The 27,143-nt window shown below is 43.4% G+C and overlaps 1 long non-coding RNA gene across 1 annotated transcript; it reads right to left on the reverse strand.

The window, feature by feature from the left end:
- Window positions 1–1,054: 1,054 nt before the first annotated feature.
- Window positions 1,055–22,628, reverse strand: LOC135901672 (uncharacterized). Its single transcript, XR_010564213.2, has 3 exons — window positions 22,509–22,628; window positions 2,555–2,666; window positions 1,055–1,179 (listed from the first exon to the last, which is right to left on the reverse strand). It is a non-coding gene; the product is annotated as an uncharacterized lncRNA (long non-coding RNA).
- Window positions 22,629–27,143: the final 4,515 nt, after the last annotated feature.

Raw genomic sequence — 27,143 nt, forward strand, 5'->3', positions numbered from 1 at the left:
GTTGTGCAGATGAATTGAACAGACCTTTTAAGTGCTTCCACATGAAGTTCTTATTTGCCCTTACGTTGCTTGGTGGCCTGATGGCTGCTTTGATTCAATTGATTCAAATGTTAGATTCAACATAGAAAAAAATTCAAGGATATGAATGCTCATGAAGGCCAAAATTCAGTGACATACAAATGCATTAATTCTGCACATAAACTAAATATTGTCAAATTTCCTTCTTCCTAGCTGCATTCAGTTAAGCATGCTACTAAGTTGGAATTGCTGGAAAAGTGTAAGAAAAAGGCAATTCTCTTTTATAGTGTAGAGTGTAGACTGATAACTGGCCTTACGGCCAGAATTGACGTGCTTACCTTGAGGAGGATGCCAAAAGGACTTCTTCTTGGGCAAGTTGGTGCTTAGATTTTCTAGGTATACGTTGTGGCGCAAAATACATTTCTGGAAAAGGGACAGAAGAAAGGGAGACAGTGAAGCGCCAATCGCGCTTCACTGTCTCCCTTTCTTCTGTCCCTTTTCCAGAAATGTATTTTGCGCCACAAAGTATACCTTGAGGAGGATTCTTTAGTTCAGTGCCAACTCTAATCTCTTTATTCAAATACATGTAAGATGTAGAAATGCTTTTGAGACAACTACTCAAATAATTTCAATGAAATTTGTTGCATTTGAGAGAAAAAGTTAAATTTTAGTCATTCTAGGCTGCATAATCTTGATTTAGGACCTTGAGTATTTAGGAAAAATTGCTAAGAGTCAGTAAGCTTAAAAAATATAAGCACAAAGTTTACAATGTCATAGCTTTTGTATCAAGTTGTAAACTTCATACGGAAGTCCTTTTAATTTCACACTTTTCAAAATTTCCTGCCACAAAACATTGCCCCCTAAAACAGTGGCTACATTTCAGCGTTTTTTTTTTAAACATGTAACCAACCTCATCGAATTCTGTTGCTGGCTTCAGAGAAAAACTATTTCTCTTTTCCCATGTATTCAGATAGGAGCTCCTGAGATAAAACTGCCTCCAAGTCAGGTAAACCATTGTATTAAAGAACATAAGGAGGAGGAGGAGAAGAAAAAACATTTATTACAGAAAAGAAAGGAAAAGCAGGTGTCTTTCTGCTTGTGTGGGAGGCGCCCTTAGTCCAGGACTCCTGCGGCTCTTGCTGTCTCCCGGGCTCGCCACACCTGGTGTAACAAGAATTGTGTTCTCATCTGAATTACTGGAGTATACTTTTTCCTTTGTCATAGGTGGAAAAGTAATCAGCAACGTTCTCACACCTACACTGTCCTTATTGGTATGTAGTGTGACTAAATTCTGCTTCTGCATTAGTTGTGTTGATAGCATGCTTGGTCCAAATTCTTATTTGTTCCTTTTGCTAATTTTCATTTTGTTCACAGAACTTTCCAAAAGGGGAACGTATCCAATAAAATAAAGCACTAATTTACTTTCATGCTGAAGATTCATAACTCTTACAAATTGATGTGGTTTCTACCAGGTGATCTTCACTGCATTAAAGAGTTATGAGCTAGGTACTAGGGTATCCCAGCAACATCATGAGCAAGCAACACCATCTTCTATCATCTCTTAGAGAAAAAAAAATTCCTTATAACTTTACTTCACTCTGCAAAACGCTTAAAGCGTAAAAATATCACTCATTTTTTATTTTTACATATTATATTACACAAGCGCATATTAAACAATGAACAGTACTCCTCATTGTCTTCTCCCATCCAGTCATCCCTGGCCCAAGACTATGCAACTGCCAGGTCAGCAAGCCAAATTAAAGAAAGTGTACCACACATGAAATAGGACGCTGAAAAACTTATAAATTGTGTTGTAGTTTAACGTAACCCCCTCCTCCTCCTCCTACATGACAAAAACTTATTTGCATGTCAAGGTAGCATCAGAAAATACTAAATTTCTTTTATTATTGAAATTAAAGCTGGAAAGTATTCTATCAAGTGCAGAAGGCACAAGAGCATTAGCAAATAGCATAGCTTTCAAGATTTTTCACACAGTGCCTATAGGTTGCCTTGATGCTGCCTCCAATCTCCCTTGTACTGAAGCATGCACACACATTATACCTCCATTGATACCGAAGTCCCACTCAAAAGTCTCTGGCCACCGCAAATCATCCTGCATGTACCGCTGACGAGGTGTACATCTTTGGAGAATTTATTTCTGATTCAAACATCTGATGGGCCAGAAAACTATAAATTTCGATATGTCACCAATAACCAAAACACGAATTAATATTCCTGCATGCAGGGACACAAACTGATTGCTGTTACTGATTAGCGCTCCGTGGCATTCAAGTGAAGAATGATCTAGATCGTCACTTATATGAATAATCATTCGGTTGTATGGCTGGGATTCCTAGGTCATGTGAATTGCAGTGGAGCTGCTTAGTGTAGTGACTGACTTGGGGCTGCTCAATATTTTTTTTTTTTTTTGATGCCACTCTAATGTCCGCCAAATAAAAGAAAATGTTTCTTTCTACATTGTGTCTTATCATTGCTTTGCAATCTGCAAGCACAGTACAGCAAAAAGGGGCCTTGCCTTACATTGGTTCTATTTGAAATAGGCAATAGCTATTTATTTCGGCATACATGCTGCAGTTTGTGCTCTGCCGGTCTCCAAGCATCATTGCCTGCTTCCGAGAAGACGACAGCTGTAAGAAACAAATCACTCTGTCACACAACTACAAAAACATGAAATTGTGTGCTTTATGATAAATACAAAAAAATGACAACTCAGGCAGACTGGCAGAGCAGTCACCAATAATAAAACAAGACATTGCACAGTTTATTTGCCTGAGAAATGAGGTCTGCACATCAAGCTTAGCAATTCTCTGCAGCTTGCTCGCCTTATACAATCAGTCCACATTGTTAGCTCAACATATCCATTTGATGGATTTCAGTTTTCTTTAACAATCTGCCTGTCCCTTACTTCACCAAATCTGTTGTTGCTGCGAACACCACTGAAATTACAGTGGAATCTCATTGATAAGTGTCCAGGCAATCGTAGCTGTCATTCGTTTTAACATCTAATTCAACAAACCAGTTGGGCAAGGGCCTAAAAACCAGCAATTTGGAACCATCAAATTACAGTGCACAGGGCTGGGCAAATACTTTGAAATTTGGTTCTAACAGCACAGAAGGTTCGCACTACCCGCCATGGTTGCTCAGTGGCTATGGTGTTAAGCTGCTGAGCACGAGGTAGTGGGATCGAATCCCGGCCACGGCGGCCGCATTTCGATGGGGCCGAAATGCGAAAACACCCGTGTACTTGGATTTAGGTGCACGTTAAAGAACCCCAAATTTCCAAAGTCCTCCACTACGGCATGCCTCATAATCAGAAAGTGGTTTCGGCACGTAAAACCCCACAATTTAATTTAATTTTAAGGTTTGCACTACCTTTCCAAATGCAGGCAGATTTAGGTGAACAATCACATTTAAGGTGGAGCTTATGTGCTGCTGATCTATGGTGTAAAAACACACATTTTGCTTTAAGTTGGCCTTGTTAATCAAAGAAATATATGTGCCATAGAATCTTGACTGTGGGTAATATTAGTGATAGCCACATTAGACAACTGCACCCGTCCTACTGGAGAGCTTCTTTGCATTCTCATGGGAGGAACTTTTGAAGTTCAACCATGTTATAGTTCTGTACAGCGAGGGCAATTTCGTCTCAAGGCCAATGAACCAGGAACGCAAAACATTTCTCTATGGAGTGAACAGCGTACCCTACTTTTTTAAACTTACTAAGCTGATTGAGCATATTTTTTCTGTCCATATCGCCAACAGCAATCTGCCAGTATCCAGAACGAAGATCAATAGAAGAGAAATAGCTGGAATTGTGGAGGCAGTGAAGGGCATCGTCTATATTTGGGAGCGGGTAGACGTCCTTCTTAGTAATTTTGTTCAGATGACGGTAGTCCACACAGAAGCGCCACGTGCCGTCCTTCTTAACCAAAACCACAGGTGACGCCCAGGGACTCGAAGAAAGCTTAATGATGTTTTTATCTAGCATTTTGTTCACTTCACTTAGAATTACTCGGCATTCCGATGCAAAAACTTGATATGGTCATCGGTGAATAGGCGTAGCATCGCCAGTAGAAATCCAATGCTGGACCGCGAGCGTCTGGCCTAAAGGGCGATCGTTTGAAGTAAAATACATCTCGGTAGGACGATAATACTTTGCAAAGGCCTGCGTAGAGAACAGGTCCACCGCAACCATTTTCTTTATGTTGGCATCGATGCCCGAGGCTGGTGCGAGGGGCATGCTAAGCTCAGAAGAACCATCGCTTGATAAAGCTGCTACGTGATGGTCGCCGAGACAATCAACGTTGACGAGGCAAATACCTTGCAGTAGGATTTGCTTTCCCAATCCAAAGTTAAAGATAGGCATGCGAGTATGGTTAGCAGTAACAGTCGGAATGCTGTGAGGCACGGTGATGTCATACTGTAGTGGAATGTTGGGCAGGCGAGTGACGAGGTACTCGCCATCAGGAACAGGTGGACAACACAACAGTTCAGTATAGGCTGTTGACTTCGGTGGCAGGCGAATAAAGCAGCTGGGGCGTAAGCGGCACTGGGGAGCGTTAGAAGGTTCTATGAGAATCGGCACCTCAAGGCAAAGGGTACTGGCAGAGCAGTCAATAAGAGCAGAATGCGCAGAGAGAAAATAGAGTCCGAGAATTAGGTCATGGGGCAATGAGCAACCACGGTGAAGAGGACAGGAGTGTGGTGGCCGGCAACGCTGACACATGCCGTACATGTGCTGATAATAGGCACAGTACCGCCATCCGCAATGCGACCAACGCGTGCTGACGCTGGGGTGAAGTGCTTTTTCAGTTGTCTTCGGAAGGCAGCACTTATAATATAATAGAAAGATGTGCTCCTGCATCGATGAGTGCAGTGACAGATGTAATGGTTGGAGTCGGGCATGAAATAGATGGTAGCTGGCCCATGCGGTCATCAAACTTACCCCCGCTGAGGACGTTGTTGAAGGGAAAGACTTGTTCTCATCAAGAACGAGGAATCTTGGATTTATTTACAGTATCTGCATGAGAATGTTACACTTCATCAGTCTAACATGACTGAAAAAGGAATGCACCCTGAAGAGCCGCAACAGTTCCTTAAATACACTGTCCTCCCGAAATCCCTAGGTGACGGAACACAGCAGTTCACCGCCGACCAATTCGGAGCGTCCAAAGTCATCATAACCAACCCGCCTTTGAGGGGGAGGGTTTACGCACTCACTTGTGCACAGGTTGCACTGACCACACCGAGGTGAGAGGGTTTTCGCAGACACTGTGCTTGACCCGAGCAGGCGCCTCTATCCCAGAGTTGACCCTGCAGTCAGTGGCCGCCGCATCTGTCTGTTGACTGACGCGTGAGACGGGTTCTAAGCTGCATGAGACGGCACCACAAAATATCTTCCAGGAGCTCCCCTGCTTCAAGCAGACCTTCACAGTGTACACGCTAACAATACTTGCTCCGCCCACTGTGTCTAGCCATCTCGGCGCCCTTCCATTGGGGACGCGGCGCATTGTCCTCCTTACAAAAGCAGTCGCCGCCACAGCCATGGTGGCGCCGATGGGCTGGGGACTGATGTCTGGTCGTCCTTTCAAAGCTAGTCGTCACAGCAGACCTGGTGGCGCCTTTCCGTCGGTCTCTTCCTCAAAGATCGCCAGCCCCCGCTGGTCGAACGTAACACAGGATACCTGTCAATGCCAAGAAAGTTTTGGTTCGTAGGTAACATGAGCAGAGAATTTGAGGGCAGGGTCGACAACACAGCTTCACCTCCAGAAGCTGTAGTGCCTAGTTTTTTGGCTGCATCCAGGAGGCGATAGGCGGCGAGGAGAAGCGACGGGCCTGGGGCGAACGAGACTGATGGCGTTGAGGTGAGGGCGAGTGGCTGTAGCGAAGGTTCGGAGGTGGAGCATCAGTGGCAGTGGGTTCTAGACGGGTGGCATAGGGAACAGTAGGTCCAAAGGTGCAGGAATAAGCGCAGGTGTATGTCCGAGGAGGTGTATGTCCATTGGTTGCGGCAGTGACGAGCGATGTGGTCAATGCGACAGCAGTAGAAGCAGATCAGCTTGTCATCAGGGGTACGGCATTTGGACGGGTTGCGATATGTGGCAGAAAAGGAGTGCCGGGGACGAGAAGGGCCGCTAGAGAACGGGGGAACGCTGGGTTGAGTCGTTAAACACACAGAGTTCAGACCCATGTTCTAAAATTCCTGCCTGACGACGGCCTGAATCCTGGCAATTGTGGTTGCTGGCGGGTCAAGAGGTGTCGCGGAGAAGGCTGGCCAACAGGTGGCCTCGAGCTGGCAGCGAACAATACGGGTTAGGTCATCACAGGTGGTCGTCTGATGTGGTCGACCCTCACATGTCAACTTAAGCAGTGTTGGGTAGCTGCGTGATGTGGTGTGTGATACGGCGGCTCTTAGCTTATTCAAGCCGACGGCATTCATTTATCATGGCGCCGATAGGAAAGACGTTGCCGAAAACAAAAAATTGAAAGCATCGTCGGCGATGCCTTTTAGCCACCTTTTCTGCTTCAGGCATAGTATCGTGGGCTTTGTGGCAAAGAGCCAAGACGTCTAGGATGTATCAAACGTATGGCTCTGTAGATGTCTGGACACAAGGCGCAAGGGCCTTTCTCGCGGCAACCTCGCGCCTGAAGGGGTCACTGAACAGTTCTCATAGCTTTACTTTGAAACTGTCCCAGCTAATTATCTCGTCATGTGTTTGGAGTCACACGCGTGGGGTGCTACCGAGATAAAAGATTACATTAGCAAGCATAATTGTTGGATTCCACCTGTTATTAGCACTGGCGCATTCATAGAGCTTGAGCCATTCATCAACGTCCTGTCCCTCCAGGCCACAGAAGAGACCAGGGTCACGATGTTGGGCAACCATGACGATAAGAGCAGTCGGACAAGCCGAAGCCGTTGCAGATGCGGTCTCGTCACCGGGAGGTATGGTGACAAGCTCGATATGCCGACCACTTCGGAGTGCCGTGACGTGGACGGGGATCGCTAACCTCCACCAGAATGTTGCACAGACACAGACGAAATACAGAGATGAAAGAGGCTATTTACATGCTATTTACACTGGAGCCAGACAGCCAGGCCAACACTCGCTCACGCCATGAGCCCAGACACACTTCATCTCTTCCTCGCGGCAGCTCGTCTCTTGAGCATCTCTCGATGAGATCGTAATAATATGAATGTCTGTACTACATAGTGTGGTGTGTAGTGCATGACATGGTACGGTAGATGGAGAGAGACAAGAAGCAGACGAGAAAGAATGTGCACGCAGAGGCGAATTCTGTACTGGATGGAAGACGACGTCGAAGAGCGTCCGGCACGTGAGCACGCAGCACTAGAAGAAAAAAATAAAAGGAAAAGGCATCCAATCAGAAGAAAACACGGAGCTTCCAGGGGCCAATCAGGAAAGGACAAATCGACCAGAGCGGCAGAAAAGCGAGGTGCGCTGGCAGAAGAAGGGAGAATTCCAGGAAGCGACGCCAAGAGAACGTCAGCCACCGGACCCGAGCCACCAGGACTTCACCCAACCGGGACCTCCTGCCAACCCGTTCCTGGGCTTCGCCACTCTACCCGATCATGAACTGCTGCTCGAAACCGGCGAGTTTCTGCGCCCATGGGCAGAACGAGAGCAGTCGGGCTATGGGCCTGAGTTCTACGCCCAGCTGCCTGGCCAGAACGCCACCACCATCTGCCGCCTCCTGCCTTTCCTCTTCAAACTGGAGCCACTACACTCTGGTCGCCTATTCATCTACCGATCCCATCGACATTGCGGTGACACATTACATTATTTTCTGTTTTCCAAATCCCCTTCACTAATGGGAAATTTCGCAGCATCCCCCCTTCAAGTATTTATTGAAGAAAACTTTCAATCAAGAATTCATTCATGCTGATGTAATTATGCAATGAATTACAGAACTTCATTCAAAGAAATTAAATGGAAACCATTAGTCGGTTGGACTACACCTTAACGTGCAACATAATTGGTGAATGTATATCCATAATTTATTTCCTTCCATGTCCAGTTAATATCCTGTCCAGTTCCAGTTAATTTCATTGCTCTCGGAAATTTTCTAAATTTTTTTTGTGCTTGCATTACTATGACCACAGCTAAAGTAATGCAAGGCGGCAAATTATTCACTGCTGCCAAAAATATAAATTTTTTTTTTGGCCACTTGTCGGCAGCAACGCAAGTGGAAAACTGCTTAGCAAGATATGTATCTAGCAAATACATATGCAGTTGGCATCTTCATAACAACAGAGAGGTGGATCATGCCACACTGAGGCTCAAGGGCTAACTGGACAAACCTAGCTGAGCTAGACAAGGGTGGAATGAATTCGCCCAAGGCGCACGATCACCAGGTCACTACAGATGTTGGTAATTAAAGCACTATTTATTTCACACAATTGTGGCACCTTCCTTGCAACTGTTGCATCTTCCTTTCCATAAATTCTTTTCCTTTTCACACGGAAGGGGTGGTTTGCATAAAATTAAAATATCCGGATACACAAAAATACGGAGCAGTAAAGGAAGGTAAAGCGGCAGATGAGCAATATTCTCGCTCCAACGTAGTGACAAATGAGCTGCTGCAAATGCTTCTTAACAGTCATGCTTTAACGGTGCGAGTGGTGCCTGCATTATGTTTAGAAAAAATTTACGATGCACTACCGATGTTTTGCTTCGTTTAACATGCGAAAGGTAAACAGCGCGACTCCGCTGTTATACTCTGCGTTGTTGCAAACTAGTGAAAGGCGTCAAAACGCATATACAGCGCGTAAATGGATAAAGTAAGGCTATCAAAAGCTCACTTTAAATGCAAATCGGAGCGTCGAACCTACGCGTCTTGTTGGAAAGACGAAGCGAGTGCTCTTCAAAACGCAATAAACAATGGCCACATATCGATTTATCAATAAAGACCGTTATAAAACGCTTCTGTGTGCTGGCGGTGCAAAAAATAGAAACTGTTTGAAGAATTTAAACCATTAGAACTGGGACTGAATCCTCCAATGACACGGACGTCCTGCAACAAACCAATGGAATAACATAACTTCCGAGCACGGAAAACAAGATTAACGCTTACAAAAAAAAAAATTGTTTTTGCTAGTTTCTGTTTCGGTTTCTGATGCATGAAGCGCCACCTGCTTCCTGCAAAAAGTGCCATGGCAGCTTCCTGTTTACTTTTCGAAGTTGGCGTAACTAACGCAGCTGAGTCTCGAAGCTTTCGTGTGCCGTTAAGCATAACGCAATGTCATTAAATAGATGCTGTGTGTATTTGTGGAGCCTCTAGAAAGTCCTGCATCGATACGTGTGTGTCTTTGTATACGCGCCATCTCTGGAGGTAAGAAAACCCTCTCAGCCAGCTTGCGCAGACCTTCGTTGCAAGGGCAATATTTGTTATTTAACTACATGCCTTATCGGTATACAGCTGCATATGACTGCCACTTTCTTATTGGCCTGATGAAAAGTGGTATTGAAACCACTACATGGGTAATACCGTAACCGTAATCTCTACCGTAATCTACCGCAGTCTTAACCTGCGTTTTCGTTTCCTTCAGTTCTAGTTCGATTTCATAACAAGATCCCATTTGTTGGTACTCATCGTTCATTATATGCTTAGATTGTTGGCCTCGCCCGATTTGTCCAGAATAATATATATATCATCGCCTTATAACAGACACGTCGGTATCAGAGAAGCTCGCAGGTGGGTGTGCCGTTTTCACTGCCTAAAGTACGTATGAACGACGTAGATAATGACATCTAGTGATTCATAAATAACTTGGAGTAAAGAAATGCTGTGTTGCTGCCAAATTTTAGTAAAAACAAAGCAAAGATACGCCTGAAATGTTTTTCAGTGAAATATTTATGCACATACTTGGGGACGTCTTCTGAAACGTTCCACTTCGGCGATAGTTTGCCTAGGCAACAATTTCGCCTTCAGGCGCGCGCTGAGATGATAAGATTGCATAACAAAATACAAATTGCATAGCAAAATACAGCGGTGACTACCAGCTGATGCTTTTTGCGGGAATTACAATATATGTAGCAATCAAAATGCAAGAAAACGTAGCAACAGAAAAAAAACAAATTAAACACCTGTGAGTTTACTCAACCATGCACTTGTGCATATATATGCGCTCACAGGTAGTTCTAGCTTTCTTTTATTATGTCCGTGTTTTGCTGCACTACCCAGATACCATTCCACGATGACCGACCAACAAGCCCATGTTGCAACCCTTGTCGATTTCATTTCTAGTACAACAGGCTTTTTTCAATATGTTCCTCGGGATTCCGGGCATACTGTTGCCCTCATTGCCATGGCTGCCAGCAGCATGTGTGTCCTAAGGTTCTGTATTCATAACAAGCAACTTCCACAGGATATAAAATCGTTGTTTACTGGTTGCGCACTATTCAGATGTCGGTCACGGAAAAAGAATTTTGAAGATTGTACGTGCTAAACAACTTCAGCAGGCGTGTCTCCACAGAGATTACCTCAGCGTGCAGATGTTTGATCAGTACGAGCCGTGCGTCGCACGGAATCTTCTGTGGAGGCACCTGCACTGGTCACCAAGTTCCTTTGACAACCTCAAATAAGACTACTACGGGCTCATGTGAACAAGGATTGACAGAAAGCAACAAGTGATGTCTACTTTTCTGAAGGTTTCATCCTACCCAACAGTGTGTGCAAAGTTCTTGGCCTCGGTCCAAAATTTGCCCAAGCTACCAGCTGGACTAAACCGGAACTTCCCTGTCTGTCATAAGTGTCCAGAAGAGCCCCGCAAGAAGATGGTGTGAGGATGAACTCGGAAGGTTTAGATGCCCTGTTGTGATGTAAGCCCCAACCTTCTAAGTTACCTGTAAAATGTGTAGTCTTACCTGAAGAGCAATTCATTGTGTGTCATACCAGCTGACAAAGAGGGTGGTTTTGCAGTTTTTTCCTTTATATGTTTCTTGGAGAAAGCCAGTCAAGCAATTTCTGCAGTGTTCAATGAACGTAAGGATGTATCACTTATGAAAGTAGCAGCGAAACCAAGTGAAATTTACAGAAAGTTGAATCTCGATAAACTAAGGAAAAGTTCAAAGATGTAATTTTTAGTAAGTGCACAAAGAGGATGTTCCTTTTCGGGTCATAATTTCCGAAAGGGGTACCTGGCAGAAGCAAGCTGCCCCGTACCTGGTTTCAAAGCTGAACGTTAAAGAGATTGATGACCAGTTTCTTGTAAAAGGTTCTGACGAATCCTTGATTTTGTTAGGTTTCACGGCAAAAAGGGCTTCAAGGCCTTCTCAGCTAAGGTCAAAGAATTATATTATTCTATCCTGCTCAATGACCTTATTCAATGTGTCGAGGATTGTATTGACAAATATGGCGCCGTAAGGTTTTCACAGGAAGCAGGTTGTTTCAGTAGAAGGGTATTTAGAATTATGGTGTTTTTATGGTGTTTATGGTGCTATGTCGCCAACCTTTGCACAGTGGAACAATAGGCTGCATCTGCAGAAGAAAGGCATTTGCATAGGGTTGTGTCTGGCTCCCGTCTTTAGCAACCTATATTTAGCACAATTAGATAGGCACATATATGACCACCTCACGGGACTAACAGTTTTTCAGCGAGCTTTTAGATTGGTCAACAATTTTTTCGTGTTTCTGGATTTCCCTAGTAATAGTTTTCTAGAAAAATCTCCCGATGTCCAAGATTTTTTGCGAGTGTTTGAGACCTTTTGAAGTGCAATACGTTTCAGTTTCTTGACTTTCAGTTCATCTCTACTGATAGTAGGACTTGCTGGGCTTACAGTCCATGAGCTAAGAAACCTAATTTCATTTAGCCCATTTGAATTTGGTGAAGAGGGGCCTAACTAATTGGGATGTCTTTCTGCCCACTGCTGCGCATGTGGATGTAGGCCGAAATTCAAAAAATGTTTTATTGTTGCAAAACACGGGGACCATGTTACACGTGAGATAATCAAAGCGGGAGAAATTCTACATTTAAAGGATAGTTGCATAAGCACCCTTCTATCGCTCTCACTGACAAGGAGATCAGTTACCTCGGGCTATCATCACGTTGAATTTTGTGTGGCTTTGTCGCGGCGTTCTAAGCATGGCTGGTGGGCTATTGTGTGACTGTATAAATAGCGATGCTTTCTGAAAAAAAAAAGAAACAGTTGGAAGTTCAGCGCTCCGTTCTCTCTTCTATCCCTTCTGGTGGCTTTGCGCTGTTAACCTGACTTTGAAGCATAATTTATCAACAAGCCCAATCTTACACCCTTCGTAACTAACATGTGTTTCAAAAACGTCCTAATGAAAACCACTTTCCAGCAATCGGCTGCAAGCCTTAAGGAGGCTGGTTACCCTAACCACGTGTTGGTGTCGGTGGCAGAAAGGCTGCTCAAACAGGAACTTTCGAGACGATGCCTCCATGCAAATGCAAGAGCTAGCAGCCGTGACCAGGTGAAAACCGCTGTGATTCCGTATATACACCAGATATCACATAGCCTGAAAAAGATAGGGCGCCAAGGTAATGTGCGGGTGTTTTTTCAGCTCCAAATAAGCTAAGCACCTTGTGTAAAACCACTAACCCAATAAGGACAAATAAGCCGGTTTGTGGTAGCATTGCAAAGATGAGTTCGTCGGATGCGCTGTAGGAGTGTTCTATCATATTCCACTGTCATGCAGTAGATGCTACATAAGCCAAACCAGAAGATGCATTAATGAACACTTAAGAGAGCACAGAAATATAGTGTATCAGGTGACGATTTTCTTGCTTTGCATTGCAATACATGTCCATGTATGTATATACAGGGATAAGCGCAAGTGTGTAAGATTAATAGTAGAAACTGGGCAAATCCTATCGGCCGCTGACCAATGTATCAGCAAACTATCACTATCATTGTCCGTGAGAAAGTTATATTATTTGCGCATGCCATGAAAGTTGACTGCATTTGCAATGGGTCATTTAGGTTTCTTGGTGTTTTCTTGTTGTACCGGTTTTAGACAGTGTGGCTCTACTCAGCCATATATACAGTCGACTTCCATTAATTTGATCATCTTTCTGGGATTTTACTTGCCAAAACCAGTTCTGATTATGAGGCATGCCCGTTAATTCGATCCTGACGGGACCATTGAGACTGGTCGAATTAAACAAAAGGCATAAAAAAACATTGAAACATGCCATTGCTTCACTTTGCAGTATTTGCCTTTAAAATTAACTTTGGCCGCGTTTCAGTTTAGCGCTACACCTGCAACCATCAACAGCTACCAACATCGGGGACATTAAGAAAAATAGTTTACTATTTTTCTTAATGTTAGCTTCACTGCAATACAGCCATGTTATGCATAGAACCATACCAAGCAGGGAAAGGTACCATTGTTGCAAGACAGCACGTGTTCCCTAATTTACATACATGCACATGTGCAGTCTCCAGTCACAGTATGAGCACCAAGATGCCTAATACGTGTATGGGCAGGCCTTCAGAGTTTGATATATTTAAACTCTTTTGTTCGCTTTTAACATCTCCTCAGCTTAACGCAGTTTTTTCAACTTACTGCCTTCCTTTTTGCTAGCTTTCCCAAAACACATGATTGTTTTCCACTTCTCTGTGCACGGCACGTTTAGTTAAAGAAGACGTACTAGGCCTCATTAACAGTCTCATGTAGGAGACATGCATGGAAGGTTAAAAAAGGACTCAAATCACCACTGAAACGTAAGAAACAGCTCTGAATGGCTGCCACTATGCTTATTAGGTGGCTAGGTTCTCCTACTGTGACAGGAGACTGCATGGCTGTATAATCAAGGAACACGTGCGATGTCCTGTGACAGTGGCCCTTTTCCATTCTCGGTATGCTTCACCACAGTAAGTTGCATATGCTTCAGCGCATAACACGGCTGTATTTGGGCGAATCTGACCAGTGAGGTTCGAATTATCCGACGAAGGCCAATTTTGAGATTGAAATAACAGAAATGTATTTTATTAAATAAAAAACAATCATCAGCAAACAACTTTATTTAAAAGGGGTGACTTTCTACTTCTATATCATTAATACATATTAAAAATGACAAGAGGCCAAGCATGCTGCTTTGAGGAACACTGGAAGTAACTGGCACTTCATGGGAAGGGCAATCGCTTATGCTGACAAATTGTTTGTGCTTAGTTAAGTATGCAGAGATTCAGCCAATTAAGTATGGCAGAAGATTTGCGATTTAGAGCTTCTCAATTAGTTTAGAGTGTCAAACAAGCTCAAATGCTTTTCTGTCTGCAATACAGAAATATAACATCAATCTGGCCAGGTTTATCAAGAATGCTAGCAAATGCTTGCATGTATAAGCCCGTGATCCAACTTCCAATAAATCGTAGAAAGTACCACTTGTGTGTGTCTTCTCTCTCGTCTGTCTTGTCTATGGTTTCTGCGCTAAGCACTAAAAAAATGTTGTACCAACAATGTTAAAAGTCCACCCTTGCAATGTAAAGTTTTTTTTTCAAGAATACTCCACACTTCTCTGAAATGTGAACATATTTGTTATTCAATATTCAATAGGTCAGTTTCGTCAAATATCCATATTTAATTCTATCCAGAAATATCAGAATATGAAAACACCTACTACATATAGGCCTTGAGTGGAGCAGTATGGCCTTAAATTCGTGTAACCAATGCTACTTGCAAGGAACAAGAGGTGAGTCTGGGGTTTTATGTGCAAAAACCACGACATGATTATGAGACACACCATAGTGGGGGACTCCGGATTAATTTTGACCACCTGGAATTCTTCAATGTGCACTCAATGCATGGTAAACAGGTGTTCTTGCATTTCTTCCCCGTGGAAATGCAGCTGCTGCAGCCGGAATTTGATTCTGCGCCCTTCGGATAAGCAGCACACAATGCCAAAGGCATTACGGGGGGTTTCGAAATTCAAGAGGTGGAAAAGAAACCGTGGCTAGCTTTAGAAGAGATGTTTTTTAGATTGTTCAACACATGTAATGCCAGTCACAACCAGGCCTCTGGTTAACTGATAAGTTTGTAAATGTGAGTGACTGAAAGGTGATAGTATCTGCCGCACCAAGATGACATCAGGAACATGTTCACATTGTCCAAATGATAATTTTTACAGCCTCAATTGAGAAAAATCCGTTGGCTGCCTAAAGGCGAGGCATCCTTACTGCGCGACTAGAAATTACTAAGCAAAGCAAAAAAGTACCTGCTGTATATGTCCGCTCAGGAACTGCAGTTCCCTTTGAGAATGGTCACCACATGCACCTGACTTTCTCCCTAAAGATTCCAGTATGTGTAATTATTGACAGAAAGGAAGATTTGATAACTTCTAATTACGTGTTCTCCAATTGAATACAAGTCAAATGGTCAACAGCTATTTGATTTACATTTGACATTTTGAACATTCGCACAGCACAAATATGTACTCCAGCCATACTCGAGAAGAATACCATCAGTGCAGATAGTGAAACACCTGACGAGTAGGGAAAAAAAAGCTTCGTTTTCAGGGCTCTGAAATTATTTTGAGTTTTGTGCAAGTGCACCGTCAGTAGCGTACCTACTGGTGATCATCAAGGGTTCAGCATTTAATATATCTGCTCTTACCAACACTAACAATACGAGATATTCCTCTAACAATTCTTTCCTTCCTCAAATAAACACTAAATTAAACCACCCCATATTAAAGCCTGCCGCACAACATTAACATTCAAGAGAGATATGAAGAAATATTTACTATCGACACTACTGGCTACAGACTCATTACTATGAACATATATTCTATACAAATTTATTTTACCACTTTCAGTGCTTCTGTATTTGCCTAATGTATCCCATTGTCTTTATTCTTTCCTTCCTTATATTTAGAAATTTTAAGTTTTTTGTCACACAGTATATATTTCACTTGTACTTTGCATATTGTAGCACATTTTTGTTTCTAACTATCTCGTACATTAACCTTGTGTTCTTTGATATGTGTCATCCCTATGTTTCCATAACGTGCCAATTACTACATTTTTATTTATTCATACACAGCATCTATTTCATTTGCTTGTATTTGTAAGCACCTTCCTTGTATTTGATTACTTGCTTCATTAACTTCATGTATTCTGATGTGTACCACTGCTATGTTGCCATAATGTAATAATTACTATATTGTTAAACTACTAATAGGTCCCACTGACAGTTTTTGTAACTCCGGGACCTCCTTCTGTACTAATGATGAATGATGAAATAAAATTTAGGTATTCTGCATCAATTGTGTAATTATTAGGTATTAAACATCACCATTGCTAGATGTCATAGCGGCACCACTCCCCAGGTTTTGAGCCACCTCTAGTAGAACGAACAAGTGATCTTTTTTCATGAAGTGGATTGGCTTCCCACATGACATCATTAAGAATACACAAAGCAAGCCTCCTCATTTAGCTTTTTTTTTAGTAGGATATGAAGGCATAGTAATTGATGTACCTGTAAAAGTAAACACACTAATGTAAGACATGTAGATGTTTCCTGAGTCCAATGGTAGACTTGCCTGAGATAGCAGATTGTCTGCCACTGTTATCTACACACATACTATCGACTAAAAAAGTTTACGGACCACAGGATCTCAGAAAACGCTAAATATCCGAGGAGCCTTTAAAAGTAGCCAGTAAAACCGTACATCACAATGTTCGCATATACTAGTAGAGGCTGGAAATGGGAATACCAGGCTTCGTTTTGAGGCTGCGGAGATATTCAGCGTTTTGTGAGATCCCTTCATTCGTTAACTTTTTGGGTCGATAGTACATATGTATGTGCGTGGTAGGGAAGGTATGAATTAGAGAGTTTCTCCAAAAAAGCAAAGCTTTGCTATAGATGTGCCAGGCTGTAGATGTGCAGGCAAAGAGTGAAAAGGAATGCAATGTTTAATAATAGCACAGTGACGACAGCAAGCAAAGCAAAGCAGCAGAGGGGTACATGTGGTGGCAGAAACTTGCACTGTACCTATTGCACTTATATTCTTGTACTGCAGGTGAGTGCAGAGAGTAAGTTACCGCGACTGCACACTGTAAAAAACATAAGCGCTCTATGTAAACTTCGTTTTGAGGCCATCATCACCACAATAACAAAAAAAAAGCTGCATCTCTAAGTCATACGTGAACACACTAGGTTCAAGTAAACTGCAAGTAGCCAACACTACTGTCGCTGTACGATGTCGTGTCCAATGAGAATAAAAGTGACATTGGAGAGGAAAGGCTTTAGAGGAGGGTAATTTTTAACCACTTGCAGCTCTTTATATAGCATGGTGACATGACGCTTTTTTTGAGTAACCATTCGAGGAACCATTCGAGGAGAGATACTGTGTACGTGTAGGTAACACACCAATAAAATAGTTTCAGGGACCCTTTGGGTGATGAGGTTAACATTTAGTCTTTTTTTCTTTATGCACCCACAAGGTTCTGTTACATGTGTACAGTTTTTCCGTGAACATTTTTTTTTTTCCTTATCAATTTGTGTTGTACCTGTTTTTTCACCAACAAACTTCCAGTTGTGAATAGGTGCTCGTGTGTATTCCTTACTTTCCTTGTATGATTTTGTTCTGCTTTCTTTAACTTCAGTCTTTCCTCAGCGGCAATGCTGATGTCATTGTTATTGATTTCTAGTGCTTTAAGCTAATATGGCCAGTCCTACACAATAGACAGAGAGTGAAAGAAATGCGCAAGATATGCATGCTGGGATGTGAAGTGATTGCTTACGATGGGGCAGGGTGAACATCTTAGGGAATGATGGCTGGAACAATGTAATAATTATTTTCTTTTTCACACTTTCTCATTGGTCTCAGCAGCATTCTGCTTACATTATCATCAGCAGGCCTACCAGTAAATGATAAACAAATTCTGAAATTATACCAGCTAATAACTGCCTTGCTCAAGATGGACAACTGAGCTATTTCATGATAGGAGTGTTTGAAAACTTGCATCAATACTGACTGAACGAAATGCTATTTTGCTTCAGCTACCTAGAAAGAACTAGCATTAGTGGGGTTGATCTCTTGATATGTCTTATGGTAAATGAATGGAGGTGCATTTGCCCATTTAGAATGAGAATAGTGGAAATTAATGGGACATTGAAAAGACACTTCAACATTCCGACGGTTGTTACAATTATGAAGGGCATGACAGTTCCCGTAGCATTACTGTTCTGCTTACCATTTAAAGGTTACCAGCTTACTGCTGTGGTTTGGACATTAAACTCTACATTCGACCTCACATTGGGCGTTCTTGTTGCACCTGCCTTGAACCCCACCCTTTCCATGCATATGAGGTGTGTTGAAAAAGAAACCGAACTTTGCTATAACAGCTTTGCTGCTTATGGTACAACATCTTAAGTGCTGTCCCCTTCAAAATAGTCCTCTCTACTGGCAATGCACTCTTCCCATCTTTTCTTCCATTTTTGGAAAGCCTCCTGGAATGCAATTTCTGGAATGGCATGCAGGTCTCTTCTCGCATTGTCCTGGATCTCCTCTACGATTTGGAAAGGGTCTAGGTCCGGAGAATATGGTGGGTGGGGCACAAAAGAAGTGTGGTGTTTCACTAAGTAGCTGCGGACAAGGAGCGACATGTGAGCCAGGGCATTGTCATGATGCAACATTCAAGCCTGATTTTCCCAAAATTCAGGCCTCTTACCGCACACAGAATCTCTCAAACATGCTAGGGTTCCCTGGCAAACTTTGTTTACCATCTAACCATGTGGCACAAATTCCTGATGGGCAATGCCTTTGCAGTCAAAAAACACAACCAACAACACCTTCATTTTTGACCGACTCATGCGTGCTTTTTTTGGATGAGGAGAACCTTTGGCCACCCACTGCGACGACTGCACTTTCGTTTCAACATTGTAGGCATAAACCCATGTCTCATCGGCTGTTATGATGTTCTTAAGAAAGTTTTCATCGTCAGTGGCAGTGGCAAGCATTTCCTGGCTGATTTCAACACGGGTCTGCTTCTGTGCACCAGACAACAAACGTGGCACAAATTTTGCACTGACAGGACGCATCCCTAGTTTGTCACTCAAAATTTCATGACATGATCCTACGCTGATACCCACTTCATCAGCGACTTCTCGAACAGTCAAACAACGATTTCCACAAATCGCAGTTCGAACTCTCTCAATGTGGTCATCATCTGTGGATGTGGAAGGTTGTCCAGGCTTGGGATCGTCACCGACCAACATTCTTCCCTCTTCAAAACGCTTGAACCAACCATAGCACTGCGTGCGACTCGCATAGTCTTCCCCGTATGCTTGGCTAAGCAACTGAAAAGTCTCTGTGAAAGTTTTCCCAAGTTTGTAGCAGAACTTCACACACACACACTGTTCTTCCAATTTCTTTATTGTCACTTTGGCACCAATCCGAAGAGCAGCTTGTTCATGTGCTCACTTCAGCGGCTGTAGCTCGCCAACTATGGTCAGAGCGAAACACGGCAATGGCAGTTTGTTGTCTAAACCTGCCACTACATGCGCTCAGTAGCCGCAGCGCGTTCCCTCTGCTGATTGGCACACTATTTCAAAAGTTCGGTTTCTTTTTGAACCCACCTCGTATATATTACTGCACACACACACACACACAAAAAAAAAACTTGAGTCATAAGTGAGCACTGTGTCTGGCCCCTTTCCTTTACCAATCAGTTGACACTGTTTTCATTCTAAATACCTTCTAGGAACTAGGCCCTCAAGAAACTGTCTTGCAAGTGCCCTATATTATCTGTGTTGTACAGTTCAGTTTGTCAGTCCACCTAAATTTAGCATTGTTTATAAATTCTGCTTAAGTGCTTCAAGATTTTATGTATTCTGTACACTTCTACAGGTCAACACCACCGCATATTTCATGTAAGTAAAAGTTACTATGCAGAAAATGCTCGTTTTATTTGAAGACCAAGCAGCTTAAGTGATAATGCATGTCCTGACTAGGTAAAGTTAATGAAAAGTGACCAAACATATTTTTCAAAGAAAGGCTATGTATATGTACTACAGGCAATACAAACCTCTATTTGCATGCCGCTGCTATAGGTCCCATGACCAGTGTGACTTGCTTTCTGTAAGCAGTACAGGCTGTACAGAGCTGTCAAGTCAGCTAGTCTTTAGCCTATCTAGCTTGCTTTCCTGGTGCTTTCAAGTATACGAACCAGAAGGCCACCTTCTACAGTATTATGCTGAAGATTATAAACGGTTGCCTGACACTGTGCCTTGCAATGTTCACAGGCATTCGGCTTACCAGGAGACATCATTTGTGTTGGCAACAGTAGGTGAGAGGTAAATAAAAAATAAAGTACACATTAATTTAAAAGCCTTCATCTTCACTACATTGTGCAACATGAGGATGCCTTTCCAAAGGAATTTAGCCAGTGCCATCTGCAAGCACATTGCTCACCAGCTGGAGTGGCTTCATTTCGACACTGGTGACACGCAAAGGCATTGTTGTGCTTGAAGTGAGGTGCATGTAAAGCACCACAATCCAATAAAACTGCTCATATTTTATACATGTACTGCGTTTTTGCTCCCACTTTGATGTTGACATGATGAGCCTGAATGCCATCAGCCATCCCATACAAAACTGTCCCAACTTTCATTCAAATGACTCAACCTAACTGTGATAAGCTAGCAATTTTCTTGTTTGGATATGCTGTTCAGTTTGTGCATGTTATAGTGCAGGCATACCACCAATTGAGTTAAGCATTGTAAAAATCAAGTACACTACATTGCCTACTTAAGCACATGAACATTTGGGCAACAAAATCTTTTTCTGCTCATGCAGTGACCTACACCTACAAAGGAAGACACAAAGACAGTGCACACGTGTAGGTAATATCAAGCTTCGATGCAGACATAGTAAGCTGTGGTGAGGAATGAAGTGTAATCTGTGTTTCCACTTCTGCATGAATTTTGTGGAAGTGCTGGAGAGTCAAGGTTTTGTACAGCTACTAATTTATGTATGTGGTCTAATAAACCATTGCAAAGTGAATGTGTGGCATCAGCAACAGATAGCCAGGCACTATCACAAAAAGAAGCAACATAATACTGGGGAGTGGTTGTCGAAAGTTGCAGGTTCTGGAGGAGAGAGAGAAAAGGACAAGACTGCATCGATCAATTGGACATGACTGAAGGCATGCACGGTATGTCGAGCAAGAAGCAGACAGAAGGAGTATTAAAGAAACGCATGAAGGAGAAGCCTGACAGTGTGTGAAGGCATGAGCATCACATGAAAAGAAAAATTTGAAGAAAGTAGCAAATGAATGGGGAGCTCAGATGCCAAGGAGCAAGAATTTTCTGCTAGAAATGTTATTGCTGTTGTGCCTTAGCCCTGGTGCTGCAAATGGAAGGTGGAAGAAACAAGTACAGTACAAGTTGAAAAAGTGCTGTGGCAAGAGTGAGTGGCATTAGATCGGTGCCTCATCAAAATGATTGAATTTGCAGTGCTCATCTGCACTCAACAAAGTGTGCTAACCTGTGCTGCTGGAAGTGTGCGAGCTATCTCGAGATGAAATGTGCAATCAGCCAGCTCTTCCAGATTCAGAAAAGACTTAAGACCAGAGGAAAATTTCTAAAACTACAAGACAGCAACCTGATTTGTTAAATCATATTTTGGATGTTTCCAGTAGAAGCACTTGCACCAACGAAAACTAAGTTGCATTAAAGGTTGGACTTCAGAAAGTGCATCAACACTACACCAACGATAAATGCAATTCCACTACATGGATAACTTGCCTTGTATGAAAACATTGTTTTCACCTTTTGCTCTCCTGTTCGCCACATAAGCATTGCGGATTAAACAAAGTCTCACTGTTTCGTGCAATGCGTTTGTCACTGGCTGACCACAGAGACGCCGAACAAGTGTACTGGCAGGCATTCAGAGCTATTTCGCATGCGGTTGTAGTGATCTGAGCCCTTGTTTAGGCCACATAGAGCGCCCCGTATACGAGCTAGACATCGTAACAGCCGGGATTATTAACTAGCCAATATCAGTGTTACTGCACAGCTTTCACAAAAGGTCTACTGCTATGAAATTGCATGACGACCACTTTTCTTTTGCATACATTTCTTCCGTATTCATCCGCAGGGCGTAGTGCTTTGCCAGTGTGGCTATACAGCTCTCACAACGATCTACGGCTCAGATTGCATGACGACGCAAATTTTATACTTACACATACAGAGTACAAGATTTCCATTCCCACGAACCTCCAAGTGTGCTGTATTCTCAGTTACATTAAGAACTAATGCATCGGCACGGCAGTTAATTCATAAACTGTTTCCATTCCCGCGATTCCCCTGAAGTGTGTGGTATGCTGACCTTGATCAACGACACTAATGAACAATGCATCGGCACGACGTAATGCTTTGCCACTAAAGTCATCCGAGAAGACACCTCACTTCCAAACGTATCCCCTTGCAACTATAAAATTTAGTATGCTACCGTCGCAACAAAATAGAAACAAACTCACCTCGGACGCAGCTTCTTCCGCCTTGCCGGCCACGCATCCTGTCGATTCTGTGCTTCGGCTAGGGACAAACGGAGTAAACGGTTTCCTTCCCCGTTGTACCTAAACGACGAGAAATCTTGAGCACCAAAAGTCCCCACATTTCTCTCTCGCAGCTACTGCTCCTCGCGCGTGCGCAGAAACAGCGGTGAAATCCATTTTCGATGTGCTCGTGACGGACGCCGACAGCTAAGTTCTATTTCTATTTTTATTTCTAATTGCAGCGGCGGGAAATCTGAATGGAGATAGGGCCAGTATAGAAACGTAGGTTGCCGAGAATTGGAGCACTGCGAAGCCAGGAGAACACTTAGCCAAAGTAGGGCGATAAAGTAGGTCGTGGCCAACACATAACAGTTAGGACTAAAGGTTTATTAGTTAGGGCTAAAAGTGTGTTTTTGTTGCCCTTTCTTTCTTTTTTTTCTTTTTTTCCCTGGTTATTGGTTTGGTTATTTTAGTAGCTCTCTTTATTCTTCTAGAGATTCCCAGTGGTCTTTATTATTGTTAATTTTTTTACTCGCTTTTACACTGTTAAATAACAGTAGGACAAGAGAATTCATGGGACGGCCGGCTAGAAAAGCCAAGGAGGAAGGTGGGGACCTCGTCCAGTGTGAGAGGTGTGAACGATGGTGTTATTTGGATGAAACGACATTCAAAACCGTGGCGGAGGCAGAAGGGAACGGCTTCGTGTGCAGGCTGTGTAAGGTGATTGAGAATTTGGAGAAGCAGCTAAAGAGTGAAATGGCGAGGACAAAGGAGGAACTCGAGAAAGAAAAAACGAAACGCGCAGAGTTTGAGGAAAGGGTCGAGAGGGGGTGGGCCTCAAGAATGGAGGCTGTAGAACGGAAATGGAGTGAGGAGCGAGAGAAAGGGCAGCAATTGGAAAAGCAATTGAAAGAGATGAGAGAGAGAGAAGCTGAGAGGGAGGCACAGCAGGAACTGAAGGAGAAGGAAGCAGGAGGATCACCCAGTGGAGCAGAATTGGGGGCGGACACGTTAACGTGGGGACCGCGGGAGACACAGGTACAGAGGGATGAGACGACAGGAGGCAGGAGGGAGGCAAGATTTGCTTGAAGACAGAAAGGTACGTCTGGGTCGCTGGGAGCTCCAACATGTCGCGAATGCAAACAGCACTACTCAGAACAGTGCTGTATGACAGACGAGTAAAGGTCGAATGCATGCCGGGGGCTCGATTCGAAGCTGTGGCGGAGAGAGCCAAAAGCAAACTGAATGAAAACAGAGAGGGAAGAAACCTGGTAATTTTGCACGCTGGGGTGAATGACGTCCTGCAGAATAGGGGGCGAATGTTGGGCAGACAGATTCAAGAGGGAGTGGCGAAATTAAGGGCGACCTTTGAGGCGGTGCACATTGCCCTGTGTGCTGTCCCAGAGGTCAGGGGACAGGGCCCTTTCATTGAAGAACAGGTAGTAGCGGCAAATGTAGTGATTAGGGAGTTGGGGTGAGCCCTCAAGTGTGATGTGGCGGAGGTGAACAGAATGATTGGGGGGAAAAACCTCCCCCCTTTCGGCCCGGATGGCATTCACTACACTACACCAGCGGGATGGCAGGTAGGAACGAGGGTGGGTCGTAGGGCTCAGGCTTTTATGCAGGCACACAGGGCGACCCTGCAAGCCAAAACGTAAAAGATGGACAGGGGAGGGAGGGCAGGACAGGAGCACGGAGGAGGAAGAGGAAGAAGAAGGCAGTAAATGTGGGGTTCATCAACATGCAGGGGGGAAGAAATCGCATTAAGTGGGACGAAATAGAGGAACAGTTACAAACGGAAAATTTTCAGGTATATGGAGTTGCCGAAACCCATTTAAGAGATGAGGAAGAGCCACCATACATTGCGGGATACACCTGGGTTGGGTGCAACAGAAAAAGGAAAGAACGCAGAGGAGGAGGCCTTGGGGTGCTAGTGAAGGGACAGGACTGGGAAAGGGTAAGGGAGAGCTGCAGTGAGCACATGTGGCTCAAGGGCACCGTAGGGAATGTTGAGACAATCCTGGGAGTTGTGTATCTGAAAAGGGGGAATGAGTCGAAAGAGGAGAATGCAAAACATTTCAAATGTATGGCCAAGGACATCAGGGAGTTAGCTATGAAACGTGACATAATCATCCAAGGGGACATGAATGCACATTTGGAATACTTTGACGGGGCGACAGATGCAACAGGGCAGATGTTAGTACATTTTTGTGAGGCTCATGATTTTGTGATAGTTAATACTGAAATTAAATGCGACGGGAAAATAAAATGGGAAAGAAATAACACCCACTCGGCAATCGACTACTACCTAATGTCCCACAAGCTGTATGAACGGTTGGGATGTATGCAAATTGATGAGGAAGGTACAAAAAGCCTTGGGAGTGATCACAAACGAATCAAAATCAGTTTTGGAAGGACAGTACCACTGGTAGATACTAAAGAAATGAAAGGTATGAGCAAATTGAATGACAGGCAGCTACAAGAAGTGGCGAAAAACATTGAAAGCATGGTATCCAAGCAACCGCAAAGGGCATGGACATACGACGAGTTAATGGGTATGTTTAAACGAGAGCTAGAGAAGGGACAGATTAGGAAACTAGGAAGTAAGCAGGGAAAATATAAACCGAAAAGCTGGTGGGACTGAGAAGTTAAGGAGGCCATAGAGCAACGCAAAGATGCGTGCAGAAAACACAGAGCAGCGAAGAAAAGGGGAGCCACACCAGAAGAGGTGGAGACAAAATGGGAGGATTACCGTGCAATGAAAAGAGAAGCATTGGCATTAATTCAAGCCAAGATAGCAAAAGTTGAGGTACAGTGGATGTTAGAGATACGAAAAAAAGACAGAAATGCCTCTAAGAAATTTTGGGAACACATTAGGCAACAGAGTAAGAAGACAGAGGTGGCTCAGCACTCACTGACCACACCAGAAGGAACAAAGGTAGAGGGAGAGGAAGCGCAGGAATATATTAGGTTAACAATAGAGGCAGCATTTGCAGAGCCAGTGGGTAGCGAAATGGAGAACAATGACAACAGCAGGACAGAATTAGAGGAGGAGTACAGAAGGATGACAAGTAAGGAATGGGACAGAATTGAACACAAGGTCCCCGTGGGAACAGCGACAGGACCTGATGGCATACCTATGAAATTGATAAGCATATTAGGCCAGAAAAGTAAATTAAAATTACGACAACTTATTGAACAAATAGTAGTAGGGGGAGATGTTCCACAGGACTGGAAATCAAGCAGAATGATATTAGTTTACAAAGGTAAGGGAAGCAAGGACAACATTAAATCGTACAGGCCAATAACTATCACATCAGTCATATACAGAGTAGCAATGCAGATGATGAAAGAGAGAATGGAGGAATGGGCAGAGCGTGAAGAGATCTTGGGATAACTGCAGAATGGATTTAGAAGGAACAGAAGGCTAGATGATAATTTATTTGTTATTACACAGTGCATAGAGATAGCGACAGCCAGGCAGAAACCGCTATGGATAGCTTTTTTAGACATTAGAGGAGCCTATGATAATGTAAACCGAGAAAAGTTATGGAGCCAGTTGAGGGAATATGGTCTAGATAGAAAGATGATTGAGTTCCTACAACAAGTTTATACAGATAATGAGGTAGAGATAACATGGGAGGGGGAACTACAAAGCCAGCTAAAATAAGAAGAGGTCTCAGGCAGGGCTGTCCATTGTCGCCTCTGCTTTTTATGATCTACATGAGCCAAATGGAAAAGAGACTAGAACAGAGCACAATAGGAACTGACATAAGCTATATGCTGGAAGGGCAGAAGGTAGCTCAAGTACTAGCCGGATTGATGTATGCAGATGATATTGTACTGCTTGTTGACACCCGAGTAGGGCTACAGGAACTAATGAGCATATGTGGAGAGGAGGGAGAAAAACTGGGACTGCAATTCAGTAGAGAGAAGTCTGGAATAATAGTATACAATGAAGAAAGGGGGGAACCATTGGAAATACAAAGCACTAAGATTGATCATGTTGAAAAATACAAGTATTTGGGCATATGGCTAAACGAGGGCAAAAAAGTACTTGGAAGAACAGGAAAAAATTGTGATTGAAAAAGTGAAAAGGTACTCAGCGGTAATAAAAAACTTTGGAACTATAATAGGTACGAGGTGGTTAGGGGCGTATGGAAAGGGGTTATGGTACCTGGCCTCACATTCGGAAATTCAGTACTGTGCATGAAATCGGAAGTTCAGGCATGCATGGAAACGAGACAGAGAAGTGTAGGCAGGTTGGCCTTAGGAGCACATGGGAACACCCCTAATGAGGGAGTGCAGGGGCCATGGGATGGACGTCATTCGAAGGTAGAGAGGCAATAAGTAAACTAAAATTTGAACAGAGACTCGATCCCAGCACTGGAGGAAAAAAGGTGGGCAGGAGAAGTGTACAAATATCTGTACATGAAAAGTTTGAGCACAAAGTGGACACTCAGAACGAAAAAGCTGAGGAATAGATACCTACAGCCGAGGTAGGGGGTCCAACGTGGTGCTAGTGTGGGAAAGGAGGTGAAGGAGACGGAAAGAAAAATGTGGGAAGAAAGAATGCTCGGAAAGTCAGCGCTATCAATGTATAGGTCACAAAAACAG

The sequence above is a fragment of the Dermacentor albipictus genome, unplaced genomic scaffold, assembly GCF_038994185.2.
Source record: "Dermacentor albipictus isolate Rhodes 1998 colony unplaced genomic scaffold, USDA_Dalb.pri_finalv2 scaffold_16, whole genome shotgun sequence".
NCBI lineage: Eukaryota > Metazoa > Arthropoda > Arachnida > Ixodida > Ixodidae > Dermacentor > Dermacentor albipictus.